The 14,715-nt window shown below is 50.4% G+C and overlaps 1 protein-coding gene across 3 annotated transcripts in view; it reads left to right on the forward strand.

Moving 5' to 3' along the window:
* Positions 1–14,715, forward strand: part of LOC116953397 (transcription regulator protein BACH1-like) — a 45,426-nt gene that overhangs the window by 8,484 nt on the left and 22,227 nt on the right. The window contains exon 2 of one of the 3 annotated variants that reach the window (XM_032973566.2): positions 9,570–9,631. The exons of the other annotated variants lie outside the window; for them this stretch is intronic. The gene's annotated coding sequence lies outside the window, so the exon portion shown is untranslated. The remainder of the gene's footprint in view (positions 1–9,569; positions 9,632–14,715) is intronic. 3 annotated transcript variants of the gene reach the window in all.

Genomic DNA, 14,715 nt, shown 5'->3' on the forward strand with positions numbered 1-14,715 from the left:
CAAAACCTTGAGAGCGTTGTTTGTTCTGAAGAGTTGCTGTTGAAGCTGGCTCTGCTGAAGTTCAATGATTTCCTCGAGGTATACATCGTTGACATCTGCTGTCGCAACATTAAACATGAACGGCTGTCTCACCCATGCTGGATATGACTCTCTGATGAGGAAGTATCCATCGAGAGACTTTGCGAGCTCAACTAAGTGCATGGCAATTGCTTGCTTCAGCTGCCCAGGTACAGAAATTCAAGACACGTCTTCGATCTTACTTACACAGTCGTCCAGCAGGGGAAAGTTTGCAAAGTTATTCTCTGTTCGTCGTTTCCATAAAGGTAGCTTTTTTTTAAACGCCTTCAGGTTTTCTTCCGCTTCGATGATGTTGACTCCACCGCCCTGCATCTGTCGATTGAGATGATTGAGAGCATCGAAAATATCGGCCATGTACGCCAAAATGAGAATGAACTCAGAATTTTCGAAGCAATTTGCGTGACAATGTTGGTACTCTCGCAAAAACAGGGCTAATTCCACACGCATGGCAAAAAGACGATTCAGCACCTTTCCCCGGGATAACCACCGAACGTTAGAATGGTACAGAAGTACCTCGAATTCAGAGCCCATTTACTTACACAGCTCGTTGAAGATGCGGTGCTTCATAGCACTATTTCGCACGTAGTTCACACATTCAACTACAATTTTTAATACTTCTGCCAGTTTTGGAGGCAAGTTTTTTGTTGCCAACGCATGCCTGTGCAGAACACAGTGCGTAACAATGATGTGTGGTGCATCGGAGCTGGAGCTCCGTCTGAACAAACTGCAGAAACTATATTCCACGAAAGAGCGTTGTCTCTGAAGAAATCATCCACGAGTTTCTTCACATCGACTGCCTTGGTTGTTGTTGTAAGAGGCTTGCAAAATAAAAACATCTTCCTTTATCACGTCTTTCATATAGCGCACGAATCCAACAAGCTGGCTTAGATTGGAAACGTTGGTGGTCTCGTCGAGTTGGAGGCTGAATTTTGCTGGGCTTGAAATCAGATCTGCAACTACTTGAGCCAAGATGTCATCGCTCATGTCGTCTATTCTGCTGCTGATAGTGTCATTTGAAAGAGGAATTTGGGATAACTTATCTTCAGCAGCTTTTCCCAGCATGATATTCGCCATCTTCAACGCAGCTGGTTTTACGAGTGTTTCACCAATGGTGTGTGGTTTGCCCTGCTTTGCGATCAGGTATGCAACTTTGTACGATGCTGTGAGGATCGGTTTGTCGATGGGTACAAAGCCGAGAACAAGCAGAGTAGCCTTTTCATCGAATCTGGCTCTCTTCACCTTGAATTCAGCGAGCGTTGTGTTCTTGTATTTCCCATCTCCATGCAGCTTTAGGAAGTGTTCCTTTAGTTTTGCCGGTGCTAGACTAGAATTGCTCAACTTGGCATTGCAAATCATACATTGAGGACGCTGACTCCCATCACGTTCCTTTATACACGTGAATCCATATTGTACGGATTCGTCCAACCACTTTCTTTTTTTGCTCGACATACTTAGTATGAAGGGATTGAAAGATTAAAAGAAAATCACAAATTACGTGCAATCACAACAGCCACAAGTCGACTACTGAGTGCACCAAGTTCCTGATCACGCAATGTGGCGTGATCAGCTGCAGCCAATGATGGCCAAGCGGAGCGTGACGTCACGAATAATACAAGTGGGCTGAATTTATTTTGTGTAACACATTTTTACTAAGCAACTAAATATTTGTAATTTAACATGGCGAAGAAAAATTGTGTGTTGCCAATTTTTTGACGGCCGACAAAAACGGCCCGACATTGCTGGTGCGAACCGGGCTGCTATACTGTGTGTGTCTTGACCCCTGCCGAACCCCGGAGAGTGACTCAACGAACCCCTGGGATTCGATCGAACCCAGCTTAAGAACCACCGCCCTAACGGATAGTTCCCGCCACTGGTCATATTTCATTTGCCATCACCAGTCTGCACATTCCATCCTAGGATCCAAATGTGCAGCGCCTGAGAAGCAGGAAATAAAAAACAGAACCAGGGCAACCGACCAAACTCAAGAGGGAAGGCCACTTTAAACGAGATGGGTTTTCAAAGCAGACTTGAATCTATCTACCTATTATCCCAACCCATTTTGGCCCTTGACGGCATTGCGATGGATCTGTGTAACGTGCGAGCTGACGCCCGCCTGCGTGGCAATAACTGTCCAATTAATTCAACTTCCACTGAACTATTGTGAATTTCATGGGTGCGAGATTCATTGTTATGATTTGAATATTTTCCTGTGAAATTCTCACTGAATCTCAAGGCCTTGATCAATGCGGGTTCCCACTTTGTGTAATTATGTTTTATTTTTTACACACGTGATTGTCGAAAGCCTGCCTGTTTGTCGTAGGTGGTGAAGTGCGATAATCTCCCCGACAGGCACCTTTTGTGCTGCAACGCGTGGGTCGGTGTCTCGCCCCAACGTCTTTTTCCCATCCCAGCATAACCCGCCCAACCCCAGCCATCATATTTGATGGATCGAAGTTTCGCATGCGCTACCACCATTACCGCCCCCCCCCCCCCCGCTCTCTGGGTTATTAATGCACAATCAATATGAGAGCTCCTTTAGAGCTGGGGCCTGTGAGTGTGAGGCGTCATGTGCGTGTTGCACATGCGTGTTGCACACGTGTGCATTGTGCCCTGATTTAATGCAGGAGTGGGTTGGTGTCTTGCGCGCCTTCTTCTCTCTTTCCCATGATCATCCAGAAACCTGCCGTGAACATCACTGGATTGAAATTACACGGCAGCATACCTCGTCATTAATGTGCATTCACCAGTGCAGCGTGTGCGTGCGCGTCTGCATGCACGCGTGTGCATGCGCGTGTGTGCATGCGCGTGTGTGCGTGTGCAGCGTGTGCAGCGTGTGCATGTGCAGCGGGTGCATGTGCAGCGGGTGCATGCTCGTGACTCTTATGTGCCCTGATTGAACCTGCTCGTAATTCCGGGGTTCTCCTGCGTGTGGAAATTCTTGCGTCGGAAACTCTCACGAGGCCTGCAGGTTCTTGTGAATGTTACGGCGAGAGGTCTGACGAGCGGCCTCTCAGCGAGCGGCGCGGTTTGATGGGAGTTTTCCCGCAGGGGGGTCACGGGGCCGCTGCGGGAGCTGAACCGGCACCCCCCCCCTCCCCCCGCGGCACCGCTAGGCTGCCTGGGGCGCGTGAAGGCGACCACCACTTCCCCGTTCTCAACAAGAGCCCCATTTCCTTTTTTTTCTTTCACAAAATTCGCACGCCCTCTAATTCGAGGGAGATCCGCATTTTCCAAACGTAAAACCTACAGCGCGTGCGTACCACATAGTGCACGGACATCTGCTGCGGAAAACCTCCCCAAATTCTCTGCCTCGTGCATGCCCCCCCGGCCCCCTCCCGCCCACCCCCGCGCCCCACTAACCCCCCCCCCCCGCCCCTGGAGCGGCGTGAACGCAGCGGGGCCCTGGCTCGTGATGTGACCCTACCTCGTCCCAGGGTTGTTGAGGCGGCCAAGTCGTGCAATTAAAGCTCACCCGATACTCGCCCTGGCAGGAGCAAGAGAGAGGGGAGAGTGAGAGAGAGAGAGGCTTGCGGGAGTCTTTGCGAACTCGCGCTCCCCCTGGACCGTCCGATGAGAGGGGGTGGGGGGGACAGCTCTCTCTGCGGTTGGCTCGGCTTTTTATCTGAGCGGTCAAGTCTCAAGTATTCTAATTCCCACCACGCTAGGTTTGGCAGCGCAAGTGTAACATTGCAGAACGCCTAATTTCCGTCTAGTTCCTTCACCAGAATATATTCGTCTCGTCCTTCTTTGCGATTGGCCGAGACAGAAGTCGTCGAGAGTTTGACCTTTGCCTGTGCATTGTCAGCTGTTATCACCCGCTCACCCGGAACACTTGAGCGGGTCACCAGTGGTGGTGACATTGCAGTAATGGCAGTTTGTTGGTTTGGTGGTGGTTGGTGTGGGAGAGGCGAGGGGGCAGGGGAACCCTTGAGAGGGGACTAAACAGTGAAATTTCACGTGCGAAGGTCTCGTTGCCTCTTGCATTGCTCGCAAAGGGCGCAGCTGCCGCGGGGAGATTTTCCAGATCGGCAGATGATGAATTTCGTCCCGTGGCCTGGAGCATGCCCATTGCAAACGGTGGCCACATGCCCCTCGCACCCTTCAGATTGACAGAAGGTATACGATTTGAGCTTGCGTATAAATATAGCCTTTCAGATTCCTTCTCACTTGCGTCTAAACACTCCCTGCCTCTCTCACTGAAGTGGCAGCCTATGGGTTGCATTGAGGGATTTGATCTTTAGACCCGTTAAGTACCGGGTGCTCCGTTCACACTTGTCCCTCGCAGGACCCCACGGTGCTACAACCCCACTGGCTTGGTGTGGGCTCCGTGGTGACTCGGTTACGACTCAATGATGACTCGGTGCTGGTTTGGTGTTGGCTCGGTGCCGGCTCGGTACCGGCTCGGCAATAGCTCAATGCTGGCTCAGTGCTGGCTCGGTCATGGCTCAGTACTGGCTAAATGCTGGCTCAGTTCTGGCTCGGTCCTGGCTCGGTCCTGGCTCAGTACTGGCTCGGTCCTGGCTCGGTCCTGGCTCAGTACTGGCTCAGTGCTGGCTCAGTACTGGCTCAGTGCTGGCTCAATGCTGGCTTGGTCCTGGCTCGGTCCTGGCTCAGTACTGGCTCGGTCCTGGCTCGGTCCTGGCTCAGTACTGGCTCAATGCTGGCTCGGTCCTGGCTCAGTACTGGCTCAGTACTGGCTCGGTCCTGGCTCGGTCCTGGCTCAGTACTGGCTCAATGCTGGCTCGGTCCTGGCTCGGTCCTGGCTCAGTGCTGGCTCAATGCTGGCTCGGTCCTGGCTCGGTCCTGGCTCAGTACTGGCTCAGTACTAGCTCGATCCTGGCTCAGTACTGGCTCAGTACTGGGTCAGTGCTGGCTCGGTCTTGGCTCAGTACTGGCTCAATGCTGGCTCGGTGCTGGCTCGGCGCTAGCTCCCTGGGCCACCGCCCCGGCCATCTCGCTTTCATGTCTTGTTGCTTTAGCGATGCAATTTTCCGCTCGTGCGTCATTTACCTTCAACGTTCGCACACTCGCACCTGTCCTGACAGCCGAAGCGCCTGTGCCAGTCGGGCTGAACGTGTGGCTCCCTCACAAATGATTCCCAGAAGGCACGCGGCGTTTACTCACTCGTGGCTTGTTCACCTTGGTCCTGAGACCGTCCTCTACGATGTATCTAAACATGTATCCCACACACACACACACAGAGGCCTGTGTCTCCAATGCGACCTTAACATAAATCTAAACGGTACCATTTGCTAATTGGTGCTTAAGAACAGCAAGGCATTTCTAACTTGATTTCCAAATGTCACTCCCTAGCATCTGTTTACCATTAAATACAGTAAGTGGGCTTGGGAAGGACAGTGTTATAGAGGGAATGATGGATAGTAGAAGAGTCTGCTGATAGAGCAGCAGCCAAGGGAGAGCGTGGGTGCGCCCGAGAGCACGGCAACCACGGAGATGGAGTGATCAAATTGGTTCGCATGCATCACAGGGCATATATTCGAGCATCGCCAGACAGTGAGGGACGGCAGTGGCATTTGGGGAGGCCTTCGTACAGAATTGGAATCTTGATTCATACTTGAGGAATACAATGAGCTATAAAGCTCTTTTTTTACAGATGTCCAGTACATAAGTGGATAGATCGTGGCTGATGGAAATGAATGTAATTTTTTTCATATCTTCAGAACAATTTATTCTAAATGTGTTCCTCTGTTGTGCGATTTGGATGGTATTGTTGTTCACTTTGTCATTCTCGGTTAAGGCTCAATATAAATTACGTTACGATAAGAAGGGATTTTCACTTTTCACAGGATCGTTGTTTGAAATGTAAAACTGCAGTGTTAAGTCTGTGGATGTCGTACACGCTGCGTGAACAAGTGCTGGCTCATGCTGAGGAAATGAAGGTGAGGAGGGGACCAAAAAGGAGTGCAAACGGTTCAGCCGCTTCCAACGAGGGAGCCCCTCCAGCTGCCGTGCCCTGGGCGTGGTCACAACGCCACTTTGTGTCTGTCACTCTCCAGAGAGGAGCTGTGGGAGCCGGTGCGGTGCCACCGCCAGTCCGCAGCCACGAAATTGCTTTGAGCCACGCTCCCGCGCGGGGGCCACGGAGGTGCCCGTGTTGTGCGATTTGGATCGTGTTGTTGTTCAGTTTGCCATTCGCGGTTAAGGTGCGATATATGAACTACGTTAGGATAATATTTTCACAGGAACATTATTCGAATTGTTGACTGCAGCGTTATGTCCGTGGACGTCGCATTCGCTACGTTAACAAGTGCAGGCCGGTGTTGAGGCAGCGCAATGAAGTCGGGCTGCCCCGTCTTCTTTTGCCACACCGCCTTGGAGCGTTCTCACTCTTACCCGCGTGCGTGTGGGTTTCCTCCAGACACACGCAGGTTTCCGTACCGCACGCTCGCTCGTTCGGACAGGGATCGGTTGGACGTCCCGACGTGACGCCCTACTAAAAAAAAACACGGCCTAGAATCCTTTGTAAAGCTCCCCTTGATAAACCAAGAAGTTGCTATCAATACTTGGGTACAGTATTCTACTTTATGGTTTATGCTTGTATTGCTTATTGATGAGTCTGTACCAAAGATTGTTATTAATTTGTCCTCCTACCCTCCACTTTGGGCTTGTTTTATCTTATCCAACATACAAACCTGTGGGCTATCCATGCAACAGCAACAACAAAATAGTCAATAATTCTGTAGATGTGCACGTCTGGCGAGGTGGTGCTGTGGCAGGCTGCTTTACAATGGGGTCACAGATTCAAAAGCTGGCTAACTCAGTCGGATCAGCCGATCATCTCAGCAGGATTAATTGAGCGAGGAACACTTTTGTGTCAAGTCGCCAGCAGTTGCTCAGCGCGCGCGTGCATGCGTGCGTGTAGCGGCTGCCCTCCCAGTCAAAGTGGAATGTCACCCTCCAGCTCGCCAAACGCAGAGCAGCACCGCGCGTCGTTTCCCCCCCCGCCCTCGGACGGTGGAGGGGTGGTGGGGGGCCCCCCTCTCTGGCCGGGAGCCGCGCGGGGGAAGGGGGAGGCTCTGAGCGGCCCGGCGGGCACGCTGCCTCCTTCCCCCATGACTCACTTCCTGCCGCTCCGTGCCAGGTGTCTGGTGGGGTGTCGCCGTGGCTCGCGTCTGACCCCACTGTACGCGCCGTGCTCTCCGCCGCTTCCGATCCACAGGGTGCTGCTCAGAAAAAAATCCACTGGCGGGGACCGACTGCTCTCTGCTTGGGTTCATAGTTTAGACTTTAGAGAGTGCGGTGCGTGCGTTTAAAAGGGAAAAAAAAAACAATATCCATAACAGAGGTTTACGTGTTAAAAAAACAATATTGGTTGGGATTCTTAAAAAGGGGGTTGATGTTGGTCGTGTTGAATTAATTAATTCTCACGAGTTGAAGTGTTGCCACAAACACGGGACTTGTTCCATGGAGGCGAAGCGTTTTATCCGGTTGATGTTTCTCGTATCCCCCTTTGTTTTTAAAGTCTCCCCCAAGGCCTCATACTTCTCTGACCTCACCCAATATACTTATCCTCACCCTCCCTCTCCACTCCATAATCCATTGGCTCGTGCATCCCGAAATGCGCCCACTACAAAACAGGGCCCAGTCCTCGCAGACATGTTGGATAATCTCCCACACCACTCAAGGGCTGTCGCTTAAAAGAAGGACACGTTTTAGTTTAGCTATAAGTGAAACTATTTTGAACGAATAAAAATGAATATCTGTGTACGTGATTATAAAGTGTGGGTTGTTTTGTTCAGGGCATCGCCTCCGATTAGCAAGGTTGGCTATGTACGGTGCGAAAGAAGGTCAACGTGCATACATCAAGCGGATGGGTTTTCGAGTCCTTTTTGGTTTAACCCGAAAACCGACTGTAGCGATTATGGTAGGTTCAGTTCCATGTAACCGTTCGGTAACAGGACCCTAGAGGTCCCTCCCCCATGCCGTGCGGTCCACACCACAAGCCTCTGCTCCAACTGAAATCCAAACTCAGAATCCCCCCCCCCCTCCCCGCACTTCTCCAGTGCTTCTGGCCGAACCCCTCAACCGTATTCCGGTTTTCTCATCGCATTTCTCCTTGGACAAAGAAACAATCCTCAGCCTGCGTTCTGTTCATGATTAGCGCCCGCCCTTTTTTCGTTGGCATCGTTGGTCGAGGGACGTCTGGTGGAATGCACGCGTGGCCTGTTGTGTGGCTGCCGAAGTGCAGCGAATGTTTGTAACGTAGGGGATGGCGCATTGTAAGTGGTGGTGATGCGCTGGGAGGGTTGTTGTGCGCCTAACAGTGCTGTGGTGTTGTGCTGGACACAAAGAGCCGCTCTGTTGCGTTCGCCAGTTCCCCGCGCTCTTGGGACAGTGCGCGCAGGCTTGAGGGCTCTATTACATGATAGGGAAACTTGAGCAAAATCGTTGCTGCCATTGATGTTCCTTGATAACCGGGTGGAAAAAATAAAATCATCAGTTTTGGAACTGAATTCCATAGCTTTGGGAAGTGGAGGATGGGCAACGGCAGGCAGCACGAACTTCCACAGCCCTCCCTCGACGAGGAAAACTGCTCCCTTACAATTGTCGAGGCACGTCTCACGTCTGCAGTACAGCAACAGAACGTGAAGAGAATATAGAAAAGGGGTTTTAATGTCTCCCAGTGGGGGGGTGTGGGATGCGACTTGCTGAAGCGTCTGTCTGGGTGAAAGATCACGCTCCCAGCTGCTTAACTTGCAGTGCCACCAACAGTCGCAGTGTGTCAACATGTCTGTGCCTGATGTTACCTTTGCAGTGCTTTGCAGTCAGTCCCCTGAGTCACTTGACCGACCCAGCTGGTGATGTGCAAAACAGCTCCGGGCGGGGGGGGGGGGGCATGATGGGGTGGGGGGCGCACAACCTTGTGTGGTCTGCCGTTTACAGCCCCACCGAGAGATAGCACTCCCATGGGGTGGTCGGCGCACTCGCAGCAGAGCGACTTTGGTGTCGGGTGAACAGTTCAGTTCTCAGAGCTTCTTGGTAATCTTTGCCAGAAATTGCCAAAGCTGCGAAATGGAAATGCGAGAGTCCTTTATGCCATGCAGGGCTGCAGAGTGTGGTGTGGCGGTGGAGGAGGTAAAATTCTAAGAGATAAAATGTAAAAGCAAATGGATATCTCTGCTCGAATGACAATGCGGCATGTACGTATGTAATGTTGAACTTCATTCGCACCGTACGTAGCCAATCGTGCTAATCGGAGGTGCCACATGGCTCATCTCCATTGGAGAGTAAACCCACAACAATTACAATTCGAATTACTAGTACTGAATTGTAAATGTTGTGGGTTTACTCTCCAACACACTGGTGTGCTGAACTAGTAACTAATGTTCACTTTTTTAGTGACAAGCTTTACTAATTGGTCTGTGTCGGGTGGTGGCGGTTTTAACAACACATTTATTTTCACACGATCTAACCCAAAAAACCTCTTTTTTATATTGGTCGCGAAAGCCTATGTGTTATTTATTTTGCAGATGATGTATGGCGTATCTGAAAAACTACTCGACAAATTGTGATGCCTTCAACATGTGTGCAGGTGCGTGAGACGTCGTGAACAGGAGGTTGAACGCGTTATTCGTGGAGTTGTGGCTGGATCCAGTTACAGCTGCAGTGATTTATCCGATAGGGCCAACCTGCGATTGCAATTTGTATCGGGTGCTCGTAGTGAGATAAAAAACACTTTCAAGTGCTCACGAGAGAAGCCCCTGCTGCCATGGAAGTCGCCACCCACACACGCTCGGCCGAAATACAAATTCTACCTTGTAGCACTTTTTTTTTTACCACTGTTATGGCTGTGGATTGAAGTCCCCTCGGTTAATAACAAACTGGCAGCAGGATATAGTCTAGTGGTCAGCGTCCTGACCACTGAGTCGGTGGTTTATTTTCCAACCCTTTTGTTTCTGCCGGGAGTCGCCAAAGCTGTTGTTGCTGCTGCTGCAAAGTGGGTGCTATATACTTTGTGGTGAGGTCTTCAGTGACTAATTAGCTGATTAGAGACACTGGTATCAAAGGTGCTGACTGGGACGGTGCTGTAAGTCCGCTTGTATCCACACAGTGGACTGACACCCTGGGATATTGAAACCACAGACGATTAATCGTGCAGAAGCTGCACTTCCACTCGGCCATTAGCTCTGGGCCCGACCTCTTATCGTCTGGGTTGACCTGTGCAGATTTAAACATAAAAGCAGCTTCCACAATTTTGATTCTTCGTTAATAAACGGTGGCGACCAAATGTTTGTCTTGAGGTAGACTCGGTTGACTTGGCGAAGCCCCACCCATTTCATCCCGGGTGGCCAGGGAGATGATGTCAATAGGGACCGCTTGTGCTCGGACCTTGATCTGCTTGCGTTTCTTCAGAATTTGTTAGGAACACCTTTTCAAACCCGGCTTCTGGCTCGTTCGTACAATCCATGCAGAATCTAAAAAAAGGCTGCTCTTCCGACTCTGGGTAGATATCCATAGTGGATGATGCTGGACTCAGATGGGTGCACACCTGTGACCTCACGAGTAAGAGAATTGTCAGCCTCAAACTAAAGAATGAAGTGCCCATTAGTGATGGCCTTGCGAGGAACAAAACCTACAGCCTTTTATAAAACGATGGCAGGAAGAGCCACCTGGAGATAGCTACATAGTCTGAAAAGGACAGGCAGGCAAGAGAGAGAGAGAGAACATACGTGACAGAAGAAGAGTTACAAGACTACATAATCATGGTTGGTGTCAGCATGGGAAGGCTTCCAGTGGGTATAGCCTTACCAAGTAGTTGTGCGTTAGACAAGCTGGCGGTTCTTTGTCTTTCAAGAACGGGTGGTACTACTGTTAGTTCCACGTAGCTTGCTCATTGAGAACCGAGCTGTTGAGAATGAAGGAAACCGGCAGGGCAGAGGGATACATCGGAACACAGGCGTCACTTCAGCACGGCCGTCTCGAGAGAGCCTTGCGCAGGCTTCGCGCGCGTACCCAGCCGTACGTTTGCCTGCATGCCCGGGCCTGCCGAGGCAGCCGGCTTGCCAACATTTTCTCTGCAAAACACAGGATCGTGTGTCGAGCCGTTTGCCGTGCATCGTCACGATTCGCTCCCCTAGAGCCCCTAGGAGGACTGTGGGGCGGAGAGAGCACGGGCGCGCAGATTAATTGGACCAAGGGACTCACAGTTTAGGAATTCTTTGGCCTTTCCTCGAAACCCTTTGAGGAGTTGCCGTTCCTGATGAGCACACGGTTCCAAATGGGAGCGGACCCTGGGAAGCCAGGAATGTCATTCTCGCCGCCCTCTTGACTGTGCCCGGCGAGTTGGAGGGGAGCGCGAACCATCAAAGTCACCTTCCACCGGTCTTGGTCGTCGTGGTGGTTTTTGCCGCAAGGAATGGGAAAGAGGCCGAAGGACATTCTCGGTCTACGGCAACCGGTGGCGTCGGGTGGGAGCCGGCGTGGACGACGTTTGCCGTAATCCACATCGTTCGTACGAGAGGATCGTGGAAGAAGACATTGCGCTGCCGCTGCATGTTAACCTGCCTGGCACGCTGAGTTAACAGAAGATAACGGTTGGGTGCTATTTTGTTATAGTGGGTGAGATGGAGGGATGAAACGAGCTCCAGTGCATGCAGTAGGGTAGATCGTCACGGTGCAGGATAGCGATGGATGTCGGAAACTTATCGAGGCCTATATCCAGCAGCGGTTTGGTCATGGCTGATGATGATGATGGAAACTTTAAGTTCTCCTTTCAAATCCCAGCTGCAGGACAGAGTGCCACAATTAGGATTTCAAACCCCCACTCGGGCTCCCACACCTCGGTATAGCCTGACCATATTGTATCCCCCACACCTGCAACCTAGAACACTTGGCAAGCTCTCGAGGTCACCGATTTAAGTACAGCTAACCAGGCTGAAACGCTGCTTAGCTTCCGAGATCTGACAAGCTCGTTCACGTAAAGGGCGGTCCGGGTGTAAGGGAGTGCGCGCGTCCGACTGCGCGCAGCCTTTTGGCACGCGGCTACGTTTAGATGCTACGTAGAGCCACGCTGTGTTGTAACCGCCGCATGAGCATGGTTTGTGTTGTTACATTCGGCCACTGATTCGCGAATGCACGCGGAACAAATTGAGTTTGCTCAGATTCTGTGTTGCCTGTGGGGGTTACGGCCACAGCAGGCCAATCGGATGCGTCATTTTCCCAGCATGTGTAAAGTAGCCTTCAACAGGCTTGTAGATAACACGACGTAGCATATTTCCTCTCTAGGTCAAAGTGTTGTTGTGATATCATGAAACAAAGGTAGCCTGTGTGTGTGTCGGCTGTGTACAACTGCGATGAGTGATGAGGGTGCAGGAGAGAATGGTGACCGGGCAGCTTTGCGTGACGCCTGCATTTTTCACATTGCTTGGGCCCTGCTGTACAACTTGTACGGTGGTCACGGTCGTTACGACTGTTTAGCAAACGGCCTTGGGGGCGCGTCGTGGTTGACGCGCCATCTTATTTTACGCCTTGCCGTTTTCCAAATCGTTTTAGCAGGCAAATGACTACGCACGGGCATGGCGTACACCGGTAATGTTTTGCCACAACAGCGACATTGTTGTCCTGTACACGGGCAAAACCGCACCGATTCTCGTATACCTGTCAACCCATACGGTTCACCCGTATTCTTGTACGGGGAAATTGAAGAAAAACAACTCATGTTTGTCTATTTGTTTGTGTTTCTCCCTTGTGATGGGACTTCGTAGGATGAACGTTGATATTTATAAGGGCACGGGGTGACCAATAAGGTCCGAGTTGGTCTGTAATATGGTAGGCACTGATAAGGAGTTAATAGGTATGGTCTCGACGCTGTCCCACGGCGGTGTTCGGTGGGATGCTTCGTCGGTTCTGAGCGTTTTCGCCCCTGGGAAGAAATCGGGAGCGTCGGCGGGAAAAACCCCGCTCACGCCTCGTGAGGGGAGACCTCCAAAACGCCACCGCACATGGCTCGTTAGCAACCCACTTGCTGCGAAGCACTCGTGCAGGGCACCCTCACTTGCCATAGGCGGGAGCCTCTTGTTGAAATGGGCAATTACGGGGACACGTCCTTTCGTGATCATCAACTGCCAATTGCTGGATTTCGTATTGTTTTGTAGGTGTTCATTGGAAATATCACCGCAAACATGAAATCCTTATCCATAATCGAGGTTTTTGGCTTAGATCGTGTAAATATACATTTATAAGTGGGTTTAGTCTCCCAACACACTGGTGTGCTGTACTCGTAACAAATTGTCATGTTTTATTTACCTGGACAAACCTTACTCATTGGCTTTGTCGGGTGGTGACGGGTTTAACGACATTTATATACGCGATCTAACCCAAAAACCTCTATTTTGGATAATATTGTTCGCGAAAGCCTACTACTGCTACTACTACTACGTGTTAAAATAAAATCATTACCCAATGCACTAAATTGAGCCACTGGTGGAAGAGGTTGCCCTCCCGCTCAATTTGACAACACCGTTGTGGGCGTTTTTAGTAAGGAAGGCGTCGGTCCCGAGACTCATGTGACGACGACGCGTCCACTCTGGGATGTTCGCCACCGAGCGGGAGGCGACCTACTTTGAGGGAAAACCGATAGGGGGGAGATGACACTCAAATGCTCTCCCCGTTTCATTATTCCGAGACCTGCCTCTGCAGTAGAACCCTTCTTAACGACCACCCCTGTTAAAGACTAATCGCTTAACGACGGGCCTCCTCCACAGAGCCCAATGTGTAGTGTATAGTGTAGTGTATATTATTGTAGTGTATAGTGTAATGTAGAGTAGTGGAGACTAGAACCCCTCTTCACGACCGGCCTCCACAGAGCCCAATTTTTTTCATTTACCGACCATTCCTCTGTTAACGATGGTCTGCAGAAGGTAGACTAAATATTAATTAATGCATTTATTAACCATGTTTATTTTAATATTATGTGTTTATTATGTTGTTAGTATCTTTATGTATTAATATCCATTGTTTAAATATTATAAAGTAAGTTTCTTGGGTGAAAAAGGGTAACTTTTCATGCCATTGGAAAGAACGAAGCCTTTAATATGTGTTTCTTATACTCGCTTCATGACCGGTTCCGTGGAACCAATTACCGTTGTTTAGAGGGTTTCTACTGTATAGGACAAGCACGGTGGTTGTCAGTTGTATTGCGTAAAAATGGATCTAAGAGTGGACGCCACGGTGGAGAGATGTTAACAACCTCGCCAGGTATACAGGAGGTCGTGGGTCCAATCCGACCCTTGACGCCTGCTGTATATTTTGAGTGTCTCTCTCCCTGTGATCGCGTGGATTTTTCTCCGGGTCCTCCGGTTTTTCCCTCCACATTTAGAATCAACGTCACGCGCTTAGAGTATTTGGCTGCCATAAATTTCCACATGACGGAAATCACTTCGTTGAGCTATCATTTGTGATAGCCAGGAGCTGTATAGCAGCTCAGTGGGCCTTACCTGGTAAATAAAAAAGTTTATAGCAAATGCCGCACCATTAGGGCAGAAACCTTCCTGCTGTACTGTCTCCTGCAGGCTTGAATTCTGCGCAACCCATCAACAGACATGCATCACTGCAACACCCTCCAGCATATTCTTAGCTCTTTCGGTAAAGTCACGTTGAAGGGAAACAATAAAATAA

Source organism: Petromyzon marinus, chromosome 51 (assembly GCF_048934315.1).
Source record: "Petromyzon marinus isolate PM22_M1 ecotype Great Lakes invasive population chromosome 51, UKy_Petmar_22M1.pri1.0, whole genome shotgun sequence".
Taxonomy (NCBI): domain Eukaryota; kingdom Metazoa; phylum Chordata; class Hyperoartia; order Petromyzontiformes; family Petromyzontidae; genus Petromyzon; species Petromyzon marinus.